Consider the following 19427-nt stretch of genomic DNA (forward strand, 5'->3'; position numbering starts at 1 on the left):
TATCTTTCTTTTTTATTATGTTGAATTCTTTTTTATTTCTTCTGGAGGGTATCTTGAAATATGTTTTTTTAACAGAAGGATATCTGGCACTGAACAGTTTAGTTCTTATATGTTGCAAAAAATATGTAGATATTATGTAATTTTCCCCCTAAATTTTGAAGATTTTTTTTCAATTTTCTTCAGGACTCTTTTCAATTTTCTTGCAGCCTGTGTAAGACTGTTAATGAGGTGTCTGGCATCCATCTGATCTTTATTCCTTTGTAGACCACCTGTTGTGCTTTATGTTTGCTGGCAAGAAGCTCTTGTAAAGTTTTTTACCCTTGAGCTCCTGATATGTTCCACCAGCAGACACTGAGTTGAGTGTCTGGTGCCATTTCTCCAGACAATGCAGTCTCGTCTTCTACACTGGAACTATATAAACTTGTTTCTTTCATTATTGCTTATTTCCAGATTCACTCTCCCAGTGGACTGATCATGGTCTTTCTCTTGTGTGCTCTTTCTCATATGTCTCGTAATCTTGCTTACCCAGCCAAATTTATAAATGAAGAACTATGCTGGATAATGTTCATAGCTATTCTTAATTTTCTTAGCATGCTTTCAGACTCTTACACTGCGAGCTCTGTGTACAAGAGAAAGAAGTACATACTTGACATTGCTTTAGGGAGAACAGACTACGTTGCACTTTCAGAGCAGAATTAAGGAATCTTTATCCTAAAATATGTGCCTCCAACCTTGGAGCCTAGATTTCTCCAGGGAAAAATAACATGACATTTTTATCAAGGTCATTCTAATTTACTACAACAGTAGATCCTGTAGTTATTCTGTAACTGTGAAGGCTAATGAGGTGGTGAACCTGCCACAGTTCAACAGGCTGCCTTTCAATTACCAGTTTGACTATATTCTCACTGTGCTTGTCCTTCACATCCAATGTCCAAATTCTGGACTCTGTGTGATCCTGAAAAATTACAGAACCCATTTTTATGGTTTTACTACACTATGTCCCCCCAAAGCCTCATCTGTTTATGCGCAGGCTTTTGGAAAGTGATTAGATCACTATATTCATTAGTGGACTAATCATAGCTGCAGGTGCTGTTAAGAGGTAGGGTCTAATTGGAAAAGGCAAATCACTGAGGATGTGAACTGGAATGGTACATTTCTGAACCAGGCGCCTGCTTTCCCCCTTTGTTTCCTGGCCACCATGAGGTGAGCAGTTATCCTCCTCCAAGCCCTTCCATCTACCTTGGTTTCATGAGTCCACTGAAACCATGAGCACAAATAAACCTCTCTACCTTTAGTTTGTGCATGCCAGGTATTTTGTCCCAGCAGCAGCAAAATGACTAATATGTACCTTTACTTGAAACTTCCCCGGGGACTTTTCTGGATGATGGTCTCTTCCTTGAAGACTGTCAGTGAATTTTCATATGTCTGCCCTCCAGATACTCCTAAGAATATCTCTGCTCTTCTAAACACTCCCTGCCTCAATTATATTACAGATTTTTAAACATTCATGTTCAATGTATATCCATTAGGATTTTGGAAAGCAGAGGTGGTTAATGGTTTTATTCAGTTGTTCCTTTTAAAGGAAAAATGTAGAATCAATATCTCAGTCTTATGCAGTGATACTGTCCTATGTTACATAGAACTAGCATTAGGACCTAGTTTTGCAGATTTGAACCCAATTCTGTCTCTTTTTGATTCAATGTACAAATTACTTAATTGCTTCATTATGTCTGTCTATTCAATATACAAAGTATAATAGTCCTTATTTCATAGGATTGTTTTGAGAATTAAAGACTTCATAGTGCAGTGTATCTACAAAATGTCACTATGCAGAAATGATCAATAAGTATTAGCCATTTTGATAATAAGCCCCGTGTTGCATGGATTTCCTTAAATTTCATGAACTATAACCCATCCCCAAGAGACTATCAAATACAATGATAAAGAAAAACTGTACAATATAATAGTCTTTAATTTTTTTACTTTTTATCTCATTTCTTTTTATTCCTTAACATGATGCTAAACTTACCACCTTTACAAATCCCTTCAATTGGCTGTTTTAGTTATCAAAGGTCATAATTTATGAAGTGGATGTGTTGAATCTTCTCATGAAGTAAATGTGGAATATTATTGTAGAGACAGAAAGAGAATGAGCCACCTGCCACAATTTTAGTGAAGCAGATATTGGTTGGTATCAGTAGAGAGTGAGATGTCCATTATGATCATTTTCAAGGACTGGGACCTTCTAGCAAAGATTGTGAAAATTAAATAGAGAAACAAATTGAAATACCTGTTTGAAAGTATAGATTACTTATTCTGTATTACTAACTAACCCAGATTGTAACTTTGCTTTATTTTCTTACTGACAAGTGAACACCTGCTCCCTGTACTCAGGATTTTGCAAACAACTCTGCGGATTACTTGCACAGCAGCTTCTTTGAAACTACAGGTGTTTCAGATCTAGGGCAGCAAATATATTCAGCAGGCTCCAGTGTTAAGTCCCGTTGGTGCCTCCATGGTTTTTGAAAATTGTGAAGCATCTAAAGTAATGCTCTGATGAAAATACCATACAGAAGTATTTCCTAGGAAATCAATACCACAAGATAATCCAAATGGCATAATGGCATAAATCCACAATTTTATATTTTTTTAATTTATCATGATATTGATTAATGTATTATTTGCAAGAATGTAGAGAATGTGAATGAATATATATTATATATAAATATGTAAAATTCTATTTGCAGCAAGATACAAAAGGATACAAGACATATGATAAATACCTAAGCTTTCAAGATTTTTGTTCTGTTTTTAAGTTCAGAGTTAATTTAATTTAGCTAGAATCAGGGATTTAATTTATTTTTATCATGGTGTGTAGAGAGAATCTTAGGAAATATAAAAGCAGAAGAATATTGAACACTGAAAATCAAAACCATAATGCAATGTGCTTCACACGATTAGGAGGCTAAAGTCAATATGATGAACAATAGCACCTGATAATGAGAATTTGAACAAATTGGAGCCTTCATGTTTTGCTGGTGAGAATTTAACTAGTGAAACCACTTAAGAGATCAGTTTGTCTGTTCTCAAAATGCCGAAACTATAGGCACCATATGACCCAAAAATTCTGTTTTTGGTTTGTTGGTCTCAAGAGAAAATTTTAAAAAGATGACTACATGAAAGTTATACATTGAAGTTAATATCATTCTATATCCGAATAACCAAAGACTGAAAACAAATCAAATATCCATAGAAAGATGAATGGAAAAACACAATTGATATGCCTGTCAATGGAATCCTAGCCAATCACAAAAGAATCAGTTATTGATGCATGGTAAAATATGAATGGATACTGAATAGATTATACTCAGTGAAGGAAGTAAGCTATACAAAATACATGTTATATGATTCCATTTATATGAAGTGTCCAGAGAGACCAGTGAGAATTGCCCAGCCAATGAGGAGGACTAGGCTGCTTCCCCACCCCACCCCCATGCTCTTGGGCCTCCTGGTTGTGCCGGTACCTGGATCCACACTGCAGAGACACAGGCGGTCATAAAGGCCTTTGTACTGAGGTCCAGAAGATAGAATGGAAGTGAACAACTGCAATAAAGCCATACCAAACCTCCACAGTTGGTAAGTTGAAGGTATCAGAAGAAATGGACAGATTCCTAGATACATATGAACTTCCAAAGTTGAATGAAGAAGATATAAAAAGTCTAAACACCCCACTTACATTCAGTGAAACTGAAAATGTAATTAAAACATTACCAACAAAGAAAAGCCCAGGTCCTGATGGCTTCACTGCTGAATTCTAAAAGACATTTAGAGAAGAACTATTGTCACTACTCTTTAAACTCTTCAATGAAATTGAGAGGGAAGCAATACTTCCGAATTCATCCCTGGAAGCAAGTATTACTTTGATTCCAAAACCAGGGAAAACCAAAAAAGAAAACTACAGGCCAATCTCCCTAATGAACACAGATGCAAAAATCTTCAATAAGATACTGGCAAACAGAATACAGAAGATCATCAAGAAGATCATACACCCTGACTAAGTCAGATTTATCCCAGGGATGCAAGGATGGTTCAATATACATAAATAAATAAATGCAATATACTATATTAGCAGAGGCAAAGACAAAAACCATATGATCATCTCAATAGATGCACAAAAAGCATTTGACAAAATTCAACACCCATTCATGATAAAAACCCTGCAGAAATTTGGAATAGATGGTATTTATCTCAAGCTGATAAAGGCTGTCTATGAAAAACCAACAGCCAATATCATACTAAATGGTCAAAAACAGAAAACCTTCAGGCTAAAATCAGGAACAAGACAAGAATGTCCACTATTACACACTCCTGTTTAATATAGTTTTGGAACATTGGCTACAGCAATTAGACAATAGAAAGAAATAAACACAATAAAGATAGAAGAGGAAGAAGTTAAACTGTCATTATTTGGTGATAATATGATACTGTACATAGAAGACCCAAACAACTCTGCCCAAAGACTTCTAGGCTTAATTGACAGATTCAGTAGAGTAACTGGATATAAGGTCAACACTCAAAAATCAATAGCCTTCTTGTACACAATTAGACCTACTGAGAGAGAAATCAGGGAAACAATTCTTTTCACAATAACATAAAAAAATGAAATATCTATCAATAAATCTAATGAAGGAGACAAAAGACCTCTACACTGAAAACTACAGCACTCTGAGATAGAAGAGGATACAAGAAAATGGAAAGATATCCCTTGCTCCTGGGTAGGAAGAATCACCATAGTGAAAATGGCCATACTACCAAAACTGTTATACAGATTCACTGCAATCCTGATTGAAATTCTAAAACTATATTTCACAGAACTAGACAAAACAATCCAAAAATTCATTTGGAACAAGAAGAGATCTAGAATAGCAAAAGCAATTCTAGGCAACAGACACATGACAGGGGTATCACAATCCCCAACTTCAAGCTATACTACAAAGCCACTGTGATTAAAACAGCATGGTACTGGCAAAGAAAAAGACCTGAGGATCAGTGGAATATATTGGAAGATACAGAAACAATTCCAGATGTACTCGGCTACCTCATCTTTGACAAAGGAGCCAACTATTTTCAGTGGAGGAAAGATAGCCTCTTTAATAAATGGTGGTGGAATAACTGGATTTCAACCCACCAAAGATTAACGCTAGACCTTTATCTTTCACCATGCATCAAACTAAAATAAAAATGGATTAAAGATCTAAATATTAAAGCAAAAACCCTAAACTTGCTGGAAGATAAGTTAGGCAGAACTCTCAAAGATATTGAAATAGGAAAAGACTTTATGAACAAATCCTCAGCAGCATGGGAACTAGAACAAAGAATCAATAACTGGAATCTCATCTCATTAAAAAGCTTCTGCACTGCAAAACAAACCACCAACAGAGCTAAGAGACAATCTACAATGTGGGAATGAAATTTTACCAGCTTCTCTTCAGACAAAGGACTGTTATCTAGAATATATGAAGAACTCAAAAAATCAGAACCCCCCAAATATAAAGATCTGATTCAAAAATAGGCATCTGAAATGAACTGACATTTTTTAGCCAAACAAGTAAAAGCAGCAACTACATATATGAAAAAATAGTTCAACATCACTGGTGTTTTGAGAGATGCAGATGGAAACAATACTGACATTCCATCTCACCCCAGAAAGAATGGCTGCTAACAAGAAATCAACCAATAACATATGCAGGTGGGGCTGTGGGGAGAAAGGAACCCTTCTCCATTATTGGTGGGAGCACAGACTGGTGCAACCACTATGGAAATCGATATGGAGATACCTCAAAGAACCAGGATTAGAGGTTCCATTTGACCCAGCTACCCCTCTGCTGGGTATCTTTCCAAAAGAATTAAAAGAAGCATACTACAGTGAAAAATATGCACCCGTGTTTATAGCAGCACACTTTGTAATAGCGAAATCTTGAAAACAGCCCAATTGTCCATCAACTGAAGAATGGATAAAGATGTGGTTTTTCTATAAAATGGAGTACTACTCAGCCATAAAGAATGAGAAACTAGAGTCATTCATAGGAAAATGGATGCATATCGAGGCCATATGCTTTAATAGGACCCACGTGTGTAAATACTGAATAGTTTCTCTGGTGTGAAAAAGTGAAAGTGTAAATAAGATCCAAATTGTATAAATGATAATGTGAAATAGTTGAAAAGGGCTAACATTGTAGGGGAAGTGGGAAGGGTAGGGGAAAGGAAATACGGGAAAAGAAAAGAAACATGAGAAAAGGAAAAGATGGAAACAAAGTCTTTATAAATAGGGAAGGGTGGAGGGGTTAAAGGGAGGAGAGGCATATGGGGAAAAATGAGAACCAAGATCTGTCATGTAAAGGTACAAGATCCCAATGATGAGTAACTGTACTGTAGGGTGGAGGGGTTAAAGGGAGGAGAGGCATATGGGGAAAAATGAGAACCAAGATCTGTCATGTAAAGGTACAAGATCCCAATGATGAATGTAACTGTACTGTATACCTAAAAAGTACCAATAAACTCAATGAAAAAAAGAGAAATGTCCAGAATAAGTAAATTTATACAGGAAGAAAGTAGATTGGTGGTTATCAGGGCCTAAGGAATGGAGAACAGGCATTATTGAGTAACTAGACATGGTAATGGTTATACAGTTCTATGCATGTACTTAAAAACTTTGGAGCTGTATACTTTAAGCTGGTAAATTTTACTTATTTCAGTTGTACATTGATTTAAAAGAACATTAATCTTACAAACAAGAGTCAATCAGGTACTATCAGGTACATCTGTTCAGCACTATAAAATGCAATTAGAGAAAGACAAAAATTTTTGGTTTTTCATGCATAAAACAAGCTAGTATCTAATGGTGATTTTCTTCAAAAGAAATCACTAGTACTTTAGAGCTTAGTTCACTGTAATTATGGGTGCTCAATAAATTTTATTTAACTGACTTTAAACCTATTATATTTGAATGTTTGTAGAACTTCAGCAGAGATATTATTAACTGTTTGTATGGTTATTCTATTTAACCAGAAAAAATGTAAGTGAACCTGAACCACACACAATTTTAAATGACATAAGGGGTTTTAAGTTCAATCTGATATTTATTTAGTATAGACTCAAATAATTACTTTGCATTCATTATAATGACCAGCAATGGTAAACCTAGAAACTGCTGTGATTTAAAACAAATACGTATAGAACCTCAAGTCTGAGCCTCCTTTTAAATTAGGTTTGGTAAGGTAAAGGTAGCTAGTCCTCCAATAAAAACTAGTGAACAACAAAAAGACAAATGAGCTGAAGTATAAACTCTGAGGATAGACACTTTAAATCTGTACCTTTTCAAACTTAAAGTCCCCAACACAATGTGGTACATGCAGCAAAAATTTAATAAATGCTATGCAACAAATAAATCAATATGTGAATCCTTTCCTTGTGTACATTAAGGAATGGCACCTCTTCTGTGTGCAGACAAACCTAGAGCTAAACATTACAAATGGTGTTTCACAAAATCATGGGGTTCTTTAGATGTACCACAGAGTTTAAATTTATGTGTGCGTTCTAGGTAGTTATCTGTTTTAAAGTTAAAAATGAAATTGTTTAAAATAATAAGTAAAGTTTTGGGTCAAGACAGAGAATTAACTCCATCGTCTGTATCTCAATGTGAGGCTACAAATATTCTCGATAAACAAGTCTAGCAATATGTAGTCTTTTTCTCTGTATTTTTCAATAGATAAAGACATGGAATATAAACTGTTTTTGATTGGTAAAATAGCTGCAAGGGTGATTTTATTATATATTCAGCATTAATTTACATGGGTTCTAAGTCAACAAAACTAATAAAATTTGATCTTTTACAATGGAGGTGACATTTAAACACTGGAGAACATTTCAGAGTTGGTTGATGGTCAACCAAGTGACCTACACCTACACAGAGGTTGAACATAAATCACTGTGGGCCACATGGATGTGTCTACAGTGACTACATTAATTCTGGCTGAATAAGTGTGATCCTGTGATCAATGAACTCATCATCATGAAAATTTACTGTGTGTGCTAAGCAAGCACTTGTCATTAAGGGGCTTAGATAGCTAAAGATCATTAAGATGATCTCCTCCTCGGAGGTTATTTTAATGTAAAAAGTAGCCTGACTGTTGTCATACCATACAGATCCTACCACATGTATGCCAATCAGCTTAATTAAAAATCTCAGCATTCTGAAATACACGCGTTACCAGCATCCGATTATGTTCGAATCATATCAACGTTTGTTAACTTTCACTACATATGTTATAATTGCCCAATTCTAATCTAAGCAGCTCTATAATAAAGCAATTCAGTGTTCAGTCAGAGGAATGTGGCTCTACTTCCAGCCCTTTAAATCAACCGAAGTATAATGATTACCATATTTCTTAAGGTACTAATTAATTTTTCAACAAATATGGAATAAGCACCTACTAGGTGTCACACATTCACCTCACCACCAAGAGCTACATAAATGACAAACAAGCTACACTTGTTCTCTCTCCTCGTGAGTAATGGGGTATAAACTTCTAGTAGATTGTTTTTTATTTTGTTTGTAATTAGTGCGGATGACAGCAGAATTATAGCCTCATAATTTTAGACTTAGAAAACACTCTTGAAGTTTATACAGAGCCACCATTTTCTTTGACAAATTTGAACGTTGAGACTTAAGGTAGCAAACAGTTTTAGTCAAGCAAGTGATGAGAGACTTAGGAGAAGCAGAGAGAAATTCTACTAGCCAGATCCTCACCGTTCACAGTCGCTGTGTGAATTGCTCAAAAGCAGGAAAGCACGCCAGGTAACTATGTTCTAGTATCTGTTCTCTAGGGAACCTTTCCTCCCATGCATTGTCAATTATTTTACATATGTTTTCTTCTTGTGCAGATGTACCAGCAATAGACGACTTTCTTACATTTAAGATTAGAATTTCTAAACAAACATACTGAGAGGGACCTTTGCTCTTTGTTGGCAGTGACACAGATCCGAGTGCGAGGTCTCCTATCTTAGGATACAGAAAGTCTTCAGGTCAGAGGTATCACTTTCTAGATCTCTCTGCGTCTGAAACTGATTCATCACAAAACCCGCCTTGTCAGTTTGGGAATACTCACAGTATGACCCTAAATCCCACCTTATGTAAAAACAAGGGAGATTAATAACTTTAAAACCCTCTTTAGCTCTGAATGCCATTCCATTGCAGTTAAAAATAGAGAACAAATGCTTTTTCATTGAACCATGTTAGACCGTGATTGTTCTGCAGTTACTATTGTTATTCACCTATATGTCTATCTTCTGGGCACTCAGAACTTTGTATTTCCTCAGTCCCTCGAAGTTATACACTGCCTTGTGACTTCTTTGGCCAATAAAATAGAAATAGAAATTTTGTAGTAAATGAGGCCAGTAACAATCAGCTGGAAGTTTCCAAGTACCAAATAAACTCTTGAAAGAGTATAGGATACCAGACTTTGCATGTATTTTATGGTAAAGTTTTTATTTGTTAATCTGTGTGTGTGTGTGTGTGTGTGTGTCTGTGCACTCACACTTCTGTATATGCACATGTTTCAGGTGTCATTAATAAGTTTACTTATTTTGCCTCAAAGCTAGATGTGGCCTAGGAGCTAGACAGCAGGCATGTGAACTCATAGCTGAGTATGTGTAGCTCAAGTGAAGACTGGTTGTTAAACACTCTCAAGCCCACAAGTCTTGGTCTTTGACAGACTGACATTTCTACAATTCAGGTCTGATTCTGTTAGCTCCTTTTGGATGTCGCTTATTTTCTGTCTGACACATTTTGTCCATGCTATTCTTTTTAAGTAGAAAGCCTTTTCTCCTGACTACCAGTCAATGGTCTCATTAATATAGGTAGTGGAAGCCCATCAATTTAATTTCAGATAAAATGATACTATGTCAGCAAAGTTCTCTTTGCTCCTTTTCATGAGAGATTGTACTTCTTTTGTAATTAGCACATTTGTCTTAATAGTGCAAATCTGTTATCTCCCTGCCTCATTGGCATATCATGATTTCACAATAATTTGGCAAATGAAAGGATCAATACACTGAATGGATGTATACAAAATTAATACCTATACATAATTTTTTTAATCACTTCTTTTAAAATGTGGTAATTTCTTTCCCTCACAATCTTATTTCCCTGATGGCTCTCTTCTTCTGATAGCTGACACTTAAATTTCCTTGCTAAAAAGTACATCCCCCCTTTTAATTAATTTATTAGCCTGTTTTTATTCCAGTCCTCTAAAATGGTCAATGACTTCTTTTCTTCCCTAGATAGCTACTCACATTACTGTTACAGAGCTCAAACTTGTGTGTCAATTTCACTTGTCCCATGAAAAAATATTTTTAGATATTAATAAAGAAATCATTTTCTGCAATTTCTTTTTCAATTCCAGGATGAGACAATGCTCGAGGCACTATTGATCGACTCAGTCATATGAAGAACTGAGGATCATTATGGTTACATTTATTTCTCTTCCCTATTTTTATTTTCAGTTGTATTATTTTCTCCTATTATCAAAGTTCATAACATTTATGCTGTCTGTCATAGGCACACTTCCTATGCACTTAGTATTAATTTCCTATTTCAATTATTTCATTACTCACCATTAGATTTTACCATGTCTTTATTCATTATTTCTACTTTGACTCACCTTTTACTAGATATCATCACATATATTTTTTTTCATAAAATATATTTTTTAAAGCACAACATACGTGACACTTTAGTCTCTAAATTTTAACCTGGTGAAGAATTTCTGTGTATCCATTTCAGTGACATATTGACTTAGTTTGATAATGTTGGATTACTTTTTTGTTACCCAAATGTACAGGAAAATCTCCACTGTGTTATGTATTTGCATGTGGTTGCAAAGAAATGCAAAGCTAGATACTCTCATCTTTTTTGACATGCAATTGATTTTCTGTATGAAGATATAAAGAATTATTTCTTATAGTTTTTCACACCAGAGAGACTATTTGGTATTTTCACATGTGTGATCTATTTATTTCACTTGAGTATATCCTCAATATGCATCCATTTTCCTATGAATGACTCTAATTTCTTATTCTTTATGGCTGAGTAGTATTCCATTTTATAGAAAAACCACATCTTCTTTCACAGGATCCTAATGGGATAATTAATAGTGTGAAATAGGAAGAAAAGAGCTAAGGGTGTAGGGAAACTGGAAAGGGTAGGGGAAAGGGAACAAGGGAAAAGAAAAAAATGAGAAAATTAAAAAATGGAAATAAAGTGTTTGTAAATGGGGAGGGGGGGGAAGGGAGGGCCGGGACAAGGGGAAGAAATGAGAACCAAGAGCTGTCATGTGAAGGTACAGGATCCCAGTAATGAATGTAACTGCATTGTATACCTAGATTGTACCAATAAACTCAATTAAAAAAAGAATTTTTTCTTTACCCCTCAAATTTGATGTTTTAACCAGCTGGTGATTCAGAGTCTACTGTTGGGTTACAATTTTCCTCAGAAGATGGTATGGTCTTTAAGTATTAGCAGATTTTTAAAAATCATAAAGCACAAATAAGAAAGGATAGGTATGTTACATGACCTTGGAGAAAGTAGTTCAACTCTGCATTTCTTGCTTTCCCCATCTTAACACAGAAACTCATCTTCATAGCAAATGGAACAAACTGCAAATCAAGCAATGTTCTTAGAATCATCAAAGCATTTAAGTCACAGAGCAACCTGCAGCCCCCAAGCTTGAAGTGGCACCGGGATAGGAAGAATCATACTTCATGGAAAGAAGAAGCTGTTGCAGCCAGGGACCATTAGAAGACTTCTACTGTATTTCCGTCATTACTGTTCTACAATTGATAATTACTGGTGGCTGCGTGAGGGCCTAGGATTACAGGCACCCACATTTTGTAAGTTTTCCCTGCAGAATCCCCCTCCCCTTGGTTCTCAGTGAAGATTAAAGAAAATCTCATGCTTCAATCAGATGGAGAGGAAATAATACTTTGAAATCCACCTAAGGGAAAAATTATAATTTCATAATATTCTGTAGTATTGTTATGCTCTTTATAGCAAAATTACTTTACCAGAACCCAGCCAATGTGAAGGAAGGGAAACACAAAACTCCAGCCCCATCTACCCTTCTTGACTAATGTCCATTACAAGACGCAAAATAATGGAGAAGTATTTGCAAATGTGATAGCCAGGGACACAGGTCCAACTAAGTACTGAAACCTCATTATAGAACCATAGGACATTTCCATTAGAACTGTATCAACATGATTCATATAACAATGTGGTTTCAGCTAATTTGGAGTTCTTAGGGAAACCCAAAGGTAGCAAAGTAGGGAAATAAAGGAAAGTGGAAGAAGTTGAAGCCTCTGGAACCCACAACCTCACCAAACAGCAAATGAACCTATTGTCTGGCCAGATAAATTTAACATCTCACACTAAAGTCATGTTTCCTTCAGCCACTACTACAAATACATCATGTTTGCCTTTCAACAAAAAATGGTAAGCCATGCTAAAAGGCATTATAATAAAAGACTGTAGAGAAAAACATCAAAACCATATTCAACTAGGGCAGAGATTCAGAAATTACCATCCTGGGTATTTAAAGTATCTGTGATTATTAGTGCTATATAAAATATAAGAACATGAGAGGACGAGTAAATGAATGTAAAATATGACAAATTATTTTATTTTTCATATGCCTTAGTGATTTAAAGATTCTCATTGGCTCAGAATAATAATAACAATGATATATTGGGTGATTTTAGTGTATGGATAAATGAAACAAATTACAACAGTGTTTTAAGGGTTGGGAGGGAGACTGGGAATGCTCATAATGTATCTCCACTAAATGTAATTAGTATGGTGTTATTTAAAAAATGACCTTTGGTTAGATATAAATGTATACCACAAACTTTTAAGGCAGCCATTAAAAATAATTCTTTTACTGAGAAGACAGAAGATAAAATCATATAAAAGACACAATTAAAAATCAAAGAAGGCAGAAAAGGCAAAGATAAAAATAGAAAACAAGTGCAATGAATATAGAACTTTTACTAATATCATAGCTATTATTGCAGCTGTATCAGTTATCACTTTAAGTATGAATGATCTCAGTATATAAATTAAAAGTCAGGAAGGTACAGAGTGGATTAAAATATAACAAGGCCATGCTGTATGTTATCTACACACAGGGTCCAACCAAGCCACCCCATTGTACAGCAGGAGATGAGCAGCAAAGGCTCCTCTGTATTTACAGCCGCCCTTACCACCTGAGCTCCGCCTCCCGTCAGATGAGCAGCCGCAGTAGATTCTCATAGGAAGTGAACCCTACTGCACCACGCAAGGGATCTAAGGTGAGTGTTCCTTTGAATCGTCCTGAAACCACCGTGGCCCAACCCACCACCCTGGGAAAAAATGTCTCCCACAAAACAAGTCCCTGGCATCAAATCTTTTGGGAACTGCTGGTCTATAATAAATCACTTTAAATACAAAACCACTGATACATAAAAACTAAAGCATAGAGGTACGCCTACCATGCTAACGCTGTTCAAAAGAATGCCGGTGGTCATATTGATTTTAGAAATGTTAGATTTCAGAGCAAGCAAAATCGGCAGACAAAGTTGGGTATTATATCATTACATAAATGGGTCACTAAGAAGTTATAACGGTATTTGAAAGATATATACCTAACAATAGAACGATGAGGAGAAAGAAATTAGTCCATTTGTATTGTTAGAAATTCCAGTGTTCTTGTCAATAATTGACTGATTTAAAAGGCAGAATTTGGTTGAAATGAACATCACTATTAACCATCTGTTTCTAATTGACACTGTTTTTGACTGGCAAGTGAACATTCATGGGCTAAATCTAGCCTGCTGTAGAGCACACACTCCTCTTAAATTCACAAAAAACATTCTTCGATGTAAAATATACTCTGAGATATGAAACACATTGTTAACAAATTTCAATGAATAGAAATCATACAAAATATGCTGTTAGAATACAGTGTAATTAGACTACAAATGAACAATAGAAAGATATTGGTCATAGAAAAACATTTCCAAATAGAGCTTGGATCAAAGAAGAATCTCATTAGAAAATTTAAAATATTTTCAATGAAAATGAAAGCACCAATCTTTTGTTTTGTTTTGTTTTGTTGTGGTACCAGGGATCGAACTCTGGACCTTGCTCTTGCTAGACAGGTGGCAGACCACTGAGTTAAATCCCAGGCCCAGCACCAATCTTGTATTTATCACAGCTTGTGGAATGCAATCAGAGCAGTTAAAAGAGGGGAAATTACAGCATTGAACACTTAAGAAAAGAAGAAAGTCTAAAACTATTTTAAAAAGAACTGAAACTATTCATCTAAGCTTTTGTTAAAAAACTGGAAAAAATATAAATCTAAAGAAAAGAGAAAGGGCCGGGGATTTAGCTCAGCGGTTCGGTGGCCTGCCTTGCAAGTGCAAGGACCTGAGTTCAATCCCTGGTACCCCCCCAAAAAGAGAATACCGTAATAAGAAACAGCACAAATCAATAAAATGGAAAACACAAAAACAAAAGAAAACCAATAAAACCAAAAGCTAATCCTTTCAGAAAATTGATAAAATTCATAAACCTTTAGCCACTAATCAAAAAAGAATGAAGGAAAGATAACACAAATTACTAGTATTAGGCATGAAAGAATGTTCATCAGTACTTGTCCCATGGAGTATAAAATGACAAAAGAATATAAAATTTATCCCATGACTATAATAATACAATATGATATAAATTACCTTTTCAATAAAAACTTATCAAAAAATTAAACTGGACACTGGTGGACCTTATACCTCCTATATAAAAACTAACTTGAAATACACCATAGACATAATACAAAATGCAAAGCAATAGTTTTGAGAAGACAGACCTATAGAAAATCTGTTACTTTGCAATTTGTTTTTTGCTACAACACCAAATGCATTATCCTTGAAATTAAAAAAAATTATAATTTGGGCTTCATTAAAATTTAAAATGTTTTTTTTCTATGGCAATATACCGGTTATGGAAATGAAAAGAAATGGCCATAAACTGGAAGTAATTGTAAAACACATATTTAATAAATGACTTGTAGTTAACATATACACAGAACAGTTGAAGGTCAACAATAAGACAATAATAACTCAACTAAAAAGTGGGCAAAAGACGTGAAAAATTATGTAGATGGTTAACAAGACATGAAAAGATATTCATGTTCATATCATATTAGAGAATTGTAAATAAAAACAATGAGATGTCACTATATATCCATTAATGGCTAAAATAAAAATCTGACATTATCAAATGCTAGCAAGGATGTGCAGCAACAGCAGGTGCATTTGTGAATTAATTCAGCTGCTTTGGAAGACAGTTTAGCAATTTTTCACAAAGCTAAACAATCTCATCATCCACCCCAGCAACACTGATATCTGCCAGACTGAGTTGAAATGTTATGTCCACACAGAAATCTGCCGATGAATATTTACACAGTGTAATTTATAATCTGAAAAATGGGAAGTAACCAAGAAGTCCTTTAAAAGGCCCAAGACAAAAGTTTGCCCAGGATCACCTTAAATCATGATTGCTTGCATTTATTTTGGCCATTCATTATTCAAAGACAAAGTGTGTTTTTTGTGCTACTCAGAAAGGACTCTAGGAGTTTCTTGGAATTATAGGAGTTCTCAGGCATTTTTATTTTCATGTGATGCCATATCCTAAACTTATCTTCCTTGTAGGCTCACTTATAGTTGCAATACGCAACCCTGTGAGCCCTTTATCCAAGTTAAAAAATAATAAATTGATAACTTTCTAGAACAAACAAGATTCTTTACAAGTCCTTCCTCTTGAAGTAAAACACAATTTTGACTTTGCAAATAATCACACCCTTCCTTTTTCTTCATGATTTTAACCACCTCCATCCTGAGCACTGAACAATATTGTTCAGTTTCACTTGCTTTCGACCTTCATGTTTCTTTCATGCAGTGTCATAATTGCTCATCTTCTTTGTAGCATTAACTTCCTTTTATGAATATAAGGTTAACTGTTCTGCTCTGGAAGGGTGTAGGTTGTTTCCAACTTAAGAATACAATGATAAAGCCTGCTGCAGACATTGGACTGCATGTCTCCTAGTGTAGCTGTGTGGGTCTTTCTGGAGCCCAAGAGCGGAATTTTGAGTGGTGTGATATGTTGTTTTCAGTTTTACTGGATGGCAGTTTTCCAAAGCGATAGCATCAATTTATACTCTCACTCATACATGCATCCCCGATGGTACCACATCCTCCCAATAATTCAGACTGGAAGTCTGACGCTTGTCTCTTCAGGTAGATGTGCAATTTTTTGTATATCTATTTTTTGTTAAAGGCCAGTTCATACATATACCTCACATTTACTCTAGCTTTTATTTTCTTTCATATTTGTACCTTTTATAATTTAAAGTTGCTAATTGATACATGCTAAAGTATTAAAAGTCTCCGTAATCAGAGTATGTACTATAATATTTCAGTATATTGTAATGTTTAAATAGAGTCAAATATATGAATATTCTCAAATACTTATCATTTCTTTATGGAGGAAAGTTTCCACTTCAGATGTACCACACATATTCTTGTTAGTGAATGAAAAATGTATAATCACTGTACCATAAGAATCTTTCATTTTACATATCTTGAAGTATGATGTTTTATTGGCCATGTAAGTATGGCTAATCAATTATATTTGTTAATTATTCCAATTACATGGGTGCTATATACAACTGTGTTCATTGACATGGTTAATATTTTCTGTTGCGATAAGCTCAAAGATAAATATCTACATTAAAGTTTTATTAAAACTTTGTCAAAAAAAAGAAAATGGCAAAGCCAGTTTAAACACACATGCAGCAGTGTTTAATATTTTTATTCTTACTTTACTATTGATTTATTAAATATATATAATTGTCTTTCCAGAAAACTTTTTATTTCCATTTCTTTAAAAGCTACTGAAAAACCTCCATGATAGTTTCATCTTTTTGAAATATGGAATCATTTATTCAAATTTGATTTTATTTAATATACATCAGGTCAATGAAGAAAAAGATAGGATGCACAATTGCTCTTGAAGAACTGGGACATATACATTATCTACGTACTAATCCCCTGCCCTGTAAAGCACGTGCCTCCTTTGTCATAATGACATTCCCGGCTGTTCAAGAAAAAAAATGGAGCAGGGAACCTCATTGAAAAGGTTAATGAAAGAAATGATCCTTTCCAATTTATATAAATGCCATTTGACTAAGGCATAGCATGGGTGGGTAGTGACATTCATTGTCTATAATGTGTTGTCGGCACTCTTACAGCATTAAGTTTTTATTACTGGTGTATTTCTACAAATAATAATGCTTTATTAAAGTATAAATACAGGACATTTCAAAGCAGCTTCAATTAACATTGTGTTTTATTTTAAACTTAAAATGCTATGAGACCGGTTTATATTCATAGTACACGATCATTTGAGCTGTACTAATCCCTGGCTTCATGGAACTATTTACATTAAAATTGTTTAAAATTCAATCATTAAAAAAATGTTTTTCGGGTGCATTAGCCTCATTTTAATGGGCAATGGCTAAATATGGCCAGGTGTTACCATATCAGAAAGGCAGATGTAAATATTTCTGTCATCACACACACTATTTGGAACACAGTTGATTAGGGTATTCAGAAGCTTGGGGTTAGAAATTATGTGTATTTTTGGAAAGGCCTGGGTGAAACTAGAAAACAATTACTTGCACTAGAGTCTCTTTAAATGTATTTTAAGGACAAAATACGGGCTATGCGTTCACCTGGAGATTATTTTGCCACCCCTTCCATTAGTCAGAGAAAGAACATTCCAGGGAGCATTATGAGCTGGCAAACAAGCTGTTGGCTGGTCAGCCCGTGCCGATGCTGCACTCAGATTCAAGTCTACTGACGTGTCGCTCATTTCTCATCCTACCGTTCACACGGCCTCATAAAGCTCATTTCTTTCTTGGGATTTTATTAATACAGAGATACATATAAGCAAATGACCAAGTTATCAAACTCACCGAGAAATCATTGGTTATTCATCAAGTTATGTTAGTCAGAACTAAGTCTTCTGAGACCGGGATAGAGCACCATTTTCAGACTCAGACTGAGACTCGTATTTACTGAAGGTACCATTTTTCCACATAATATTTTTTGCTTTCTTTTTATAAACAGGTATAATTCGTGTTTCTGAGATTAAAGACCCACATTAACTGTAAGTCAACAAACAAAACTGGCCTTATTTACCCCCTGCACTCTATATCCACTGATACTGTGGCATAAAACACACTGTATAGGACCGTTTATTTGTCCTGTGGAGTGACTGTGAGCTTCTAAAAACCACCGTGTCATCACGAACGTGTGACCTAGGTGGGCATTCACTGTAATGACTGTGAGCGAACGCCGAGTAAATCAATGGTAACATTGAGTAAGGTTTGGTTTGTTTATTCTGTCGAGCTCCGGTATCTCTGATCGTTTTGGACTCCTCTAATACAATGTAAACTATGCATCTCCTACTCTTCGGGATCTGAAGGGCAACTTGCTCACCCATATATTACACTGGTTTTTAAGAGACTCATTTGAAAAAAAGCGTCTTCTATGTCTCAGATGAAGAAGTAGAAGCAGCAAATAAACGTACAAAAAAATGTACATCACTGCTCATTCGAGAGATGAAGATGAAAACAACGCTGAGACTCCACCTCACTCTAGAAAGAATGGCTGACAACATGACATCAACCAAGAGTGAAGGCTGGTGGGGCTGTGAGGAGAAAGGAACCTTTCTTCATTGTTGGTGGGAGCGCAGACTGGTGCAACCACTGTGGAAATCAGTATGGAGACACCTCAAAGAGCTAGGATTAGAGGGCCCATTTGACCCAGTTATTTCCCTTCTGGGTATGTTCCTGAAAGAATTAAAAGCATCCTACCACAATGACATATGTGCACCCAAGTTTATAGCAGCAGTTTGTAATAGTTAATGCTTGGAAAGAGCCCAAATGCCCATCAACTGGTGACTGAATAAAGAAGATGAGGAGTTTTTAAAAAATATAAAAGGGAGTACTACTTGGCTGTAAAGAATAAAACTAGAGACATTTATAACTAAATGGATGCTCATTGAGGCGATACTCAAGTGAAATACATAGGATACACATGTGGAAATACTGAATAGTTTCTCTAGTTTAAGAAATCAAAATTATGAATGATGACCAAAGTGTATAATAGGTAATGTGAAATAGGAAGAAAATGTTCAAAGGGGAAGGGAACTATGGAGAGGGTGCAGGGGAAAGAAAAATAAAAGAAAAAAGAAAAAAAAACAGAAATAAAGC

General features: G+C 35.2%; 1 long non-coding RNA gene across 1 annotated transcript; it reads left to right on the plus strand.

Annotated features, from left to right (window-relative positions):
* The first annotated feature begins 11691 nt into the window (after positions 1 to 11691).
* LOC104872439 lies at positions 11692 to 18469 on the plus strand. The gene is made up of 3 exons (XR_004514757.1): positions 11692 to 11949; positions 13243 to 13404; positions 18280 to 18469. It is a non-coding gene; the product is annotated as an uncharacterized LOC104872439 (long non-coding RNA).
* Positions 18470 to 19427: the final 958 nt, after the last annotated feature.

The sequence above is a fragment of the Fukomys damarensis genome, unplaced genomic scaffold (genome assembly GCF_012274545.1).
Source record: "Fukomys damarensis isolate Sample0158 unplaced genomic scaffold, DMR_v1.0_HiC HiC_scaffold_30, whole genome shotgun sequence".
Taxonomy (NCBI): Eukaryota; Metazoa; Chordata; class Mammalia; order Rodentia; family Bathyergidae; genus Fukomys; species Fukomys damarensis.